General features: G+C 40.4%; 2 pseudogenes; both read right to left on the bottom strand.

The window, feature by feature from the left end:
• Positions 1-2,646: 2,646 nt before the first annotated feature.
• Positions 2,647-3,740, bottom strand: LOC102425651 (annotated as a pseudogene).
• A 3,278-nt stretch (positions 3,741-7,018) lies between these two features.
• Positions 7,019-9,060, bottom strand: LOC102425330 (annotated as a pseudogene).
• Between the last annotated feature and the right edge of the window lie 619 nt (positions 9,061-9,679).

The raw sequence follows: 9,679 nt of genomic DNA, 5'->3' as shown, positions 1-9,679 counted from the left end.
AAAAAAATGATAATAAATTATCTAACCTTGCAACTTAAAGAATTAGAAAGAGAGCAACAGGAAAAGCCCAAAGTAACCAGAGGGAAGGAGATAATAAAGATCAGAGCAGAAATAAATGACACAAACACCAAAACAAACAAACAAACAAAAACAATACAAAAGATTCATGAAACCAAGAGCTGGTTCTTTGAAAGGATAAATAAGATTGATAAACCTCTAGCCAGGCTCACCAAGAAATAAAAAGAGAGGACACAAATAAACAAAAATCAGAAATGAAAGAGGTGAAGTAACAACTGACCGCAGAGATATACAAAGGATTGTGGAAAAAATACTATGAACAACTCTACTCCAAAAAACTGGACAACCTCGATGAAATAGACACATTCCTAGAAAAATACAAGCTTCCAAAACTTAATATGGAAGAATAAAAAAACCTGAATAGGCCTATAACTACTGATGATATTGAAACGGTAATCAAAAAGCTTTCAGCAAACAAAAGCCCTGGACCAGATGGCTTCACAGGAAAGTTTTACCGAATATTCAAAGAAGAACTAAAACCAATCCTCCTGAGACTATTCCAAGAAATTCAAGAGGAAGGCACACTTCCAAGCTCTTTCTATGAAGCCAGCATTACCCTAATCCCAAACCCAAATAAAGACACCACAAAGAAAGAGAATTACAGGCCAATATCCCTAATGAATATAGATGCTAAAATACTCAACAAAATTCTAGCAAATTGGATCTAGCATTACATTAGAAAGATCATACACCATGACCAAGTGGGATTTATTCCATTGATGCAAGGCTGGTACAATATCCACAAATCAGTAAATGTGATACATCAATTTGTTTATAAATTGAGGGACAAAAAAATCACATAATCATATCAATTGATGCAAAAAAGGCATTTGACAAAGTCCAACACCCTTTTCTGATAAAAATGCTCAGCAAAGTGGGAGTAGAAGGATCATACCTCAACATAATAAAAGCCTTAAATGACAAACCTACAGCCAACATCATACTCAATGGGCAAAAACTAAAACCATTTCCTCTAAGAACAGGAACAAGACAGGGATGCCCACTTTCACCACTCCTATTCGACATAGTACTGGAAGTGCTAGCCACAGCGATCAGACAAGAGAAGTAAATAGCATTCAAATTGGAAAACCAGAAGTAAAATTGTCATTATTTGCAGATGGCATGATACGGTACATAGAAAACCCTAAAGACTCCATCAAAAAATTATTAGATTTAATAAATGAATTCGGCAATGTAGTAGGATACAAAATTAATGCCAGGAAATCTATGGCATTTTTGTACACATTTAGTTTTATTGTAACAAAGCAACCTGTAAACTTTTTAAAAATATATTTTATTGATTTTTTTACAGAGAGAAAGGGAGGATAGAGTGTTAGACATGTCGATGAGAAAGAAACATCAATCAGCTGCCTCCTGCACACCTCCCACTGGATGTGCCCACAACCAAGGTACATGCCCTTGATGGGAATCGAACCTGGAAGCTTTCAGTCCACAGACCGATGCTCTTTCCACTGAGCCAAACCAGTTAGGGCCAACTTTTAATGTTTAAAATTGAGCATTATCTTTCCTTTCCAGTGAAACAAAAAGAAAATTTAAAAATAAACAGGAATAGCCATGACTGGTTTGGCTCAGTGGATAGAGCGTCAGCCTGCGGACTAAAGGGTCCCGGGTTCAATTCTGGCCAAGGGCACGTACCTTGGTTGCGGGTATGTCCCCAGTGGGGGGTGTGCAGGAGGCAGCTGAATCGATGTTTCTCTCTCATCGATGTTTCTGACTCTCTATCCCTCTCCCTTCCTCTCTGTGGAAAGTCAATAAAATATATTAAAAATAAATAAATAAACAGGAACAAAATTACAATAGAGAAATGTCAATTCCGAATAAGATCCTACAGGTTCTGCTTATTCTCCCATTGAGTGGCAGGGTTCAAGTAATCATTAGAAGAGAATTCTATTTTAAAAGTGTCTTCTTAGACTGCAATGATGCCTGTTTGACATCACAATTAAACATGCCAAAGTAGAAGCCATGTTTTCAAAATGCCCACTTAACCCACCCAAACATCTCAAATCCCCCTTTGCTGAACCACCCCGCCCCTTTTTTAAAGTTTTTTCTCTTTTTTTAAACAAGAGAAAGTAGACAGATACATGTTGGTAAATGCTAACTGTCCATATTTACAGAGACACGGTGTAATCTCTGAGTCCAATATACAGAGAAAGGAGGGGAAAAAGCTAGAATTCTATACAATATTACACAGGGACCTAGCAACCTCCAGCTCCCAGCAGAGCTAAGGGAGCGAAGGTTTTCCTTTTTTCCCACAGAGCACGGTGATGTTGATTCCATTAAGTTTTTCTTGAGACAGGAAGGGATAAAAATGAATTTGGAACTGAGAGGGGCAAAGATTCTTTTCCCACTGTATTCTGCTCAAGGTACAACCCCCCCTGCCCCCCGCCAAAGAAGGTGAGAACCATGGTGTAAAGATGGTCTAAAGGAGAGAAAAGAGACCTCAAAAACAGGGCGACTGAGCACAAGGGGCAGGAGAAGGAAAAGAATAAATAGACTGCGACTTGCTCCCAGGGACTGGAAAAAATTTAAAAAGGTTGGGACCCATCAGTGTTCATTAGTCATCTTCTCCTTCATCTTCCTCTCCTTCTTCCCCCTCATCATCATCATCATCTTCTTCTTCCCCTTCCCCTTCTTCATCATCTATGTCAGGAACCAAGTAGTACTGTAATGGATTTGGCCAAATGTCATCTTTGATGACTTCTCCTAACTCATCTGCACCTGCATTAGAATGGTCAGTAACCAGGTAAAGAAGCTTCCTGGTTCCTCATGCTGTCTCTTCCTGCTGGCTTTATTCTGTGTTTGACTTGAATGTTTCATCAAATCCTTTCCAGATGTCCATTTGATTTCAGTAAACTTTGAAGATGGATCACCACTCTCATTCAGATGAAACTCTTTGGAGCAAACTTTATTTTCAAAGTAAGGATTTTCATCAAAATAAAAATCTATTCTGTAACCTGATTTAATATCTTCAAATTCTGTCACTTCAATTCTTGTCAAATAATGCAGCGCCTCTTCATCCTCTTCCCCAAGCAGTGCAGACACTTGTGGATAGTTGGCAAATGTTGTTACCCCAAAATGTGGGATTTTGGCAATCAATTCTGACCTCTTCTGAAAAAATGGTTGGCAGAGTTGTTATATTTCTGTTCTACTTTCAAAATCTCCTCACTGGCTTATTCATTAATTCTGTCTATTTCATTTTATACTTCATCAATATGTTCAATCGCTTCTTGCTGTTCTTTTTCTCCCTTTGGCACATCCTAAGGGTCGGCTTCTTCTCTGGCTTGAGGGCTGGAGGCAGTTTCGGTTTCTTCATTTGAGGTGGGAGCGAGGGACTGACGTTTGGGGGCTATGCTGTGAGGAAAGTCCGAGGATCTGAATGCTGGGAAGTCACTGGGCTCGAAGGCACGCTGAGCACTATTCTATGGCATTTCTAAACACCAATAGTGAACTTTCAGAAAGAGAGATTTAAAAAACAATCCCATTTACTATTGCACACAAAAAAATTAAGATACCTAGGAATAAACTTAACTAAGGAGGTAAAAGACCTCTATTCATAAAACTACAGAATGTTGAAAAAAAGAGATAGAGAGATAAAGGAAGACATAAACAGATGGGAGGATGGGAGAACATACCACGTTCATGGATTGGTAGAATCAACATCATAAAAATGTCCATACTACCCAAAGCAATCTATAGATTCAATGCACTCCCCATTAAAATACCAACAGTATATTTCAAAGACCTAGAACAAACTCTCCAAAAATTCATCTGGAATAAAAAAAAAAAGATCCCAAATAGCTGTGGCAATCCTGAGAAAGAAGAACAAAGTAGGAGAGATCTCAATAACAGATATCAAGCTGTATTACAAAGCCACTGTTCTCAAAACTGCCTGGTACTGGCACAAGAACAGACATATCAATTAATGGAATAGAATAGAGAACCCAGAAATTGACCCAAACCACTACGCCTAATTAATATTTGACAAAGGAGGTAAGAGCAAACAATGAAGTCAAGAAAGTCTCTTCAATAAATGGTGTTGGGAAAATTAGACAGATACATGAAAAAAAATGAAACTAGACCACCAACTTACACCATACACAAAAATAAACTGAAAATGGATAAAAGACTTAAATGGGAGATGGGAAACTATAAAAATCTTAGAAGAACCCATTGGCAGCAAAATCTCAGACATCTGCTGAAGCAATTTCTTCACTGATATTGCTCCTAGGGCAATGGAAACTAAAGAGAAAATAAACAAATGGGACTACATCAAAATAAAAAGCTTCTGCACAGCAAAAGAAACCATCAACAAAACAACAAGAAAGGCCACTGCATGGAAGAACATATTCGCCAATGTTATCTCTGAAAAACGTTTAATCTCCAACATTTACAGGGAACTCATACAACTTAACAAAAGGAAGATAAACAACCCAATCAAAAAATGGGCACAGGACCTAAATAGATACTTTTTGAAAGAGAACATAAGGAAGGCCAAGAGACATATGAAAACATGCTCAAAGTCACTATTATCTGAGAGATGCAAATCAAAACAACAATGTGGTACCATCTCATACCTGTCAGAATGGCTATCAACAAATCAACAAATGACAAGTGCTGGAGAGGATGCAGAGAAAAAGGAACCCTCGTGCATTGCTGGTGGGAATGCAGACTGGTGCAGCCACTGTAAAGAACAGTATGAAGTTTTCTCAAAAAACTAAATATGGAACTCCCATTTGACCCAGTAATCCCACTTCTAGGAATATATCCCAAGAAACTAGAAACACTAATCAGAAAGGATGTATGCACCCCTATGTTCATAGCAGCACAATTTACAATAGCTAAGAATTGGAAACAGCCTAAATGCCCATCAGCAGATGAGTGGATTAAAAAACTGTGGTACATCTACACAATGGTACCTCTACACTGCTGTAAAAAGGAACTCCTACCATTTGCAACAGCATGGATGGTCCTGAAGAGCATTATGCTAAGCGAAATAAGTCAGTTAGAGAAAGATAAATATCACATGATCTAACTCATTTGTGGAATATAGTGAACAACATAAACTGATGAATAAAAATAGATCCAGCCGAAACCGGTTTGGCTCAGTGGATAGAGCGTCGGCCTGTGGACTGAAGGGTCCCAGGTTCGATTCCATTCAAGGGCATGTACCTGGGTTGCGGGCACATCCCCGGTAGGAGATGTGCAGGAGGCAGCTGATCGATGTTTCTCTCTCATCGGTGTTTCTAACTCTCTATCTCTCTCCCTTCCTCTCTGTAAAAAATCAATAAAATATATTTTAAAAAAATAGATCCAGAGACTTAAAAGCATCGAACAGACCATCCAACCTCAGAGGGAAGGCAGGGGAGGGTGCGAGGGTGGGGTAAGTGATCAACCAAAGAACTTGTATGTGTGCATATAAGCATAACCAATGAACACAGACAGTAGGGAGTGAGGGCATGAGCTTGGGGGTGGGAGCAGACAGGGAGAGTTCAATGGGGGAAAAAGAAGACATATGTAATACTTTAAACAATAAAGAATTTTTAAAAATTAGAGAAACTCCTGGTAAAGTTCTCTTCCTACACCAGTTTTTTTCCAACTAAATCTTTTAGAAAGGAATGGGAGACAACTGTAGGGTCTTTCTCATTTTTTTTTATATTTTATTGATTTTTTACAGAGAGGAAGGGAGAGAGATAGAGCGTTAGAAACATCGATGAGAGAGAAACATAGATCAGCTGCCTCCTGCACATCTCCTACTGGGGATGTGCCCACAACCCAGGTACATGCCCTTGACCGGAATCGAACCTGGGACCTTTGAGTCCGCAGGCCGACGCTCTATCCACTGAGCCAAACTGGTTTCGGCTCATTTTTATTTCTTAACGATGAGCTTACAATCAGTATGTCCAATGCAAAATTTTGGTGCTCTTCATTCCCACCTTTTAAACTTTATTTATTTATTTCTTCTTGATACACATGAATTTAGTTTTTGGGTTTTGTCATTAATTGCTAAGGAATTTTAAGATAAAAATGCAAAGTCATTAACATCACGAGATACAAGGGCACTTTGGATTCCAAAATATCTTTATAGTGGGGGAATAAGAGAAGCCCTACATGTCACTTGCTTATTTTTTAAACTATTACTCTTTCAACTCTAATCTTTGAATAATATATTTTTCTACAATATAAAATGACTTTTAAAATAAAATCAGCACAGTAACATTATCTATTTTACAATAAATCTGAAAGAAAAATTTGGAAAAGAATATTCTTACACCAAATGGAATAACTTGTTTTTTAACTTGAAATTTTTTTGGTTAATTGCCTAAACACCTAAATCAGTGAATAAGAATTCTCAGCATCCAATCCATGAATATAGAATACAATAAAATTTATTCTACTTTTTACTTCAAAGCCACAGAGATGACATCCATATAATTATAAAGCCTACTCTACATTTTCAAGTTCTCAATCCAAACATATAGATTAGAACAGGTGACTTTATTCCTGGAAACATTCATGGAAGGGGAAGATTCCTCATAAAAAGACAAAATAAGTTTGATTGGGAGCCAGCCATTGCCTTACTCACCCATCAACAGAATTATGGAAGTCAAGAGGCAATTTTTTTCCTTTTTAAAATGGCAAAGGAACAAAAGAAGATTGGCTGACTGTTGAGTGGGCCCCATGTTAGAGTGCATAGCTCATCAGGATCAAGGCCAGCACCTGTGAGCAGTTATGTCATCTGCACTACAGCTTTTACCCCGGAAGGTATTTGAAAATACTTTACGCTCAAAATATATAGTATCCTTGTCCGTGAGGTCCCAATTATAAATCTAAAGTGATAATGGGCTTCTTCAGTCCGAAGGCAGGACTTCTTTGCAGTAGAGTGTCTCCAGAGTTTCACAAAAATAAATAAAAGCAGCAGCTAACGTCTTTTCAGCTTCCTGACCTCTCTGCATTTCGTTGCTTCTTCCTCCTGTCTCATTCCCTCAAAGTCCTCTTGCATACTGGGTCTTAAACTCTTTGCTTCTTCCTTCTGCTCTTCTCTCCAACTACTCTCTATGTAACATAAAGCATAATCACTTTCATCTTTGTATTTTTTTCGGTCATAGCCAAAGAATGTGCTTGGATATTTTTTCCTGAGATTCTCCTTCATCTTCGATAAAATCTTCCATTTCGGAGTCATAGTCTTCATGTTCCTCCTCTTCACATTCTCACAGTCTTTTGTAATCTCTAGGGAAGGGAAACTTTTCAGAACCTTGGGCAGATCTGTAGCCAGCTAAGGAAGGCTTCATTCCATTCATCTGTCCATTGCTGGGCTGGGTAATGATATTCTTAGAAGATACTGTTTCTGAGGCAAAAATGCATTTGGGCTTATGGGGAGGATCTGAGCTACTAACTCTTCACCCAGGTTCCAAGCTTCTCACTGGTCTTCTAGGGCCTGAACTGCTGATAGGCCATCCAGCTGGAACTGAGCCACTTACTGATCCCCCAGGGCCACTGACTGACCTCCCAGGCGGGGGGGCATTGAGCCACTCACTGGTCATCGGTCATGTGGACTGTGCACAGGCCACCCAGGGCCACCAGAACTGACCTCTGACTTCCCAGAACCACCTGAGCCACTGATGGGTCGTCCAGAGCCCCCTGTACTACTGACTGTCCTTCCAGGAGGATTTGAGTCACTGGCTGGCCTCTTGGTCCCACTGATTGATCGCTCAGGTCCTGAGCTGGGGCTGCCATTCTGGCACCTGGGCATGGAGCCAGAACTAACTGTAGGCCAAACACTCTCTGTGATGGGCTGCCCAGGAGCTGGGCTGGAGCTGCCTGGCTGCCTGACACCTGGACTCTTAGCCTTATGTGGGGTGACCACGGGTCCAGGTCTGGAATGGCTAGGATGGGGAGGAGATTTTTGGCTTTGTGCTCAGTAACAGATTTCTGAGTCCTTTTAGCAGAAGTCTTTGGAACATTTGGTGAATAGGTGCTCGAGTGGGTCTTTCCAGCCCCATTGAAAACAGACCTGTCATGGTCCTCCCGAAATGAGGGTTTGGAGCAGTTGCTAGATCCTACTTTGGTCCTCTCTCCTGGCATAGATTTGGATGAAAACAAACCTAAATGTTTCTTATTAGCTGCGCTGGGTCTAGATTTCTTCTCAGCATGAGGAAGAGCAGTGCCCCTGGGAGAAGGGTGCTTGTCCCCAGAAACTCTGCTAGGTTTCATGCCCATACTTTTTGTCTGAGAGGGCACCTTTTTGGTCAGAGGCAGTCCTGCATCTGCCTCAGGTTCCTTTTTCATATGTCTTCCTTCCCTCCCTATGTTCTTGTGCAGTCGTAGACCACTTTTCTGGTTTTTTTCACTACCTTGATTTCCACTGGTTCGTACTGCTTTTTCTCAGCCAACCTGAGTAGGTCAGTGAAGTCATGATGGTGGGGCACTTTTAAGGGGGACCTTTGGTTTATTTTCAACTTTGGGAGGAGGTTCTTGCTCTTCTTCATACTCCTGCTCTGATGCTGCCTGATTGTATTCTAAGAATTCTTCCTCTTCTTCCATCTCATACTCTTGGTCTGTTCCCTTACTAGTGTGGCTTTCCATTGCCTGTCTTTTCTTTGACGTTCCTCAACAGGAATCCCATTTAACCATGGAAATTGTCCTTTGTCCTCTTGGCCATAGCTCTTGCTTTCTTGTCATGTTTTAGCTCAATTCCCTTTTTGAGTAGTTCTTGTTTTCTCCTTTTTCTCTATGGTTTTTCTTCCGAGCTCCTCCTCTTTTCTTTTGAGAAAAGCTTGCACACTGCTGATTGGACACCCTTAACTTTTGGGTCTTTTTGGCAGGACCTACTGCCAAACTATACCTTTTCAGTGTGGTGTTGGTTCCTTGTCCTTTAGAAGCTATCATGAGAATTTCCCCTGAAATCCATGTTGACCGAACTGGATAGAATGGGCCGCCTCTCAGAGAGGGATGAGATCGCATCTTACCCGGCGGCCAGCTGCAGCCAAATGAACTGGCTGGCCGCCTCTTTTCTACCTCTACTCAGCACCACCACTTTTGGCGCTGTCCAAGGTGGTCTTCCCACCCCCTTCCTCAAACGGCTTATATCCTTACAGGTCCAACGCTGCACTCCCACCTTTGAAACTTTAAATAAAAGTTTTACATTCACAGATAAATTAGTAGATTGTTCCACATTCATTGACATAATCATTCAGTTGAGAATAAGTTACTTTAGTTTAATTGTTAAATCTTAGTTCAGCCTGGCTGGTGTGGCTCAGTGGATTGAGTATTCTCTCAGGCACCAAGAGGTCGCTGGTTCGATTCCTGGTCAGGGCACATGCCAGGGTTGTGGGCTCAATCCCCAGAAGGGGGCATGCAGGAGGCTGCCAATTGAAGTGATAGCTCTACCTCATCGATGTTTTAGTCTCTCTCTCCCTTTCCCTTCCTCTCTCTCTGAAAATCAATATTACCATATATTTTTTTTAAATCTTAGTTCAGAAAATGGTGATGGACACGTACTCCCAAAATGTCTGAATACTTGCTTATATGGTGAAGAAACAAAAGTTCATATCGATTTTTTTACTAACAATCAATAACCTTA

Source organism: Myotis lucifugus, unplaced genomic scaffold (genome assembly GCF_000147115.1).
Source record: "Myotis lucifugus unplaced genomic scaffold, Myoluc2.0 scaffold_1591, whole genome shotgun sequence".
In the NCBI taxonomy this organism is placed as follows: Eukaryota; Metazoa; Chordata; class Mammalia; order Chiroptera; family Vespertilionidae; genus Myotis; species Myotis lucifugus.
This window is presented reverse-complemented; position numbering and strand designations above follow the sequence as displayed.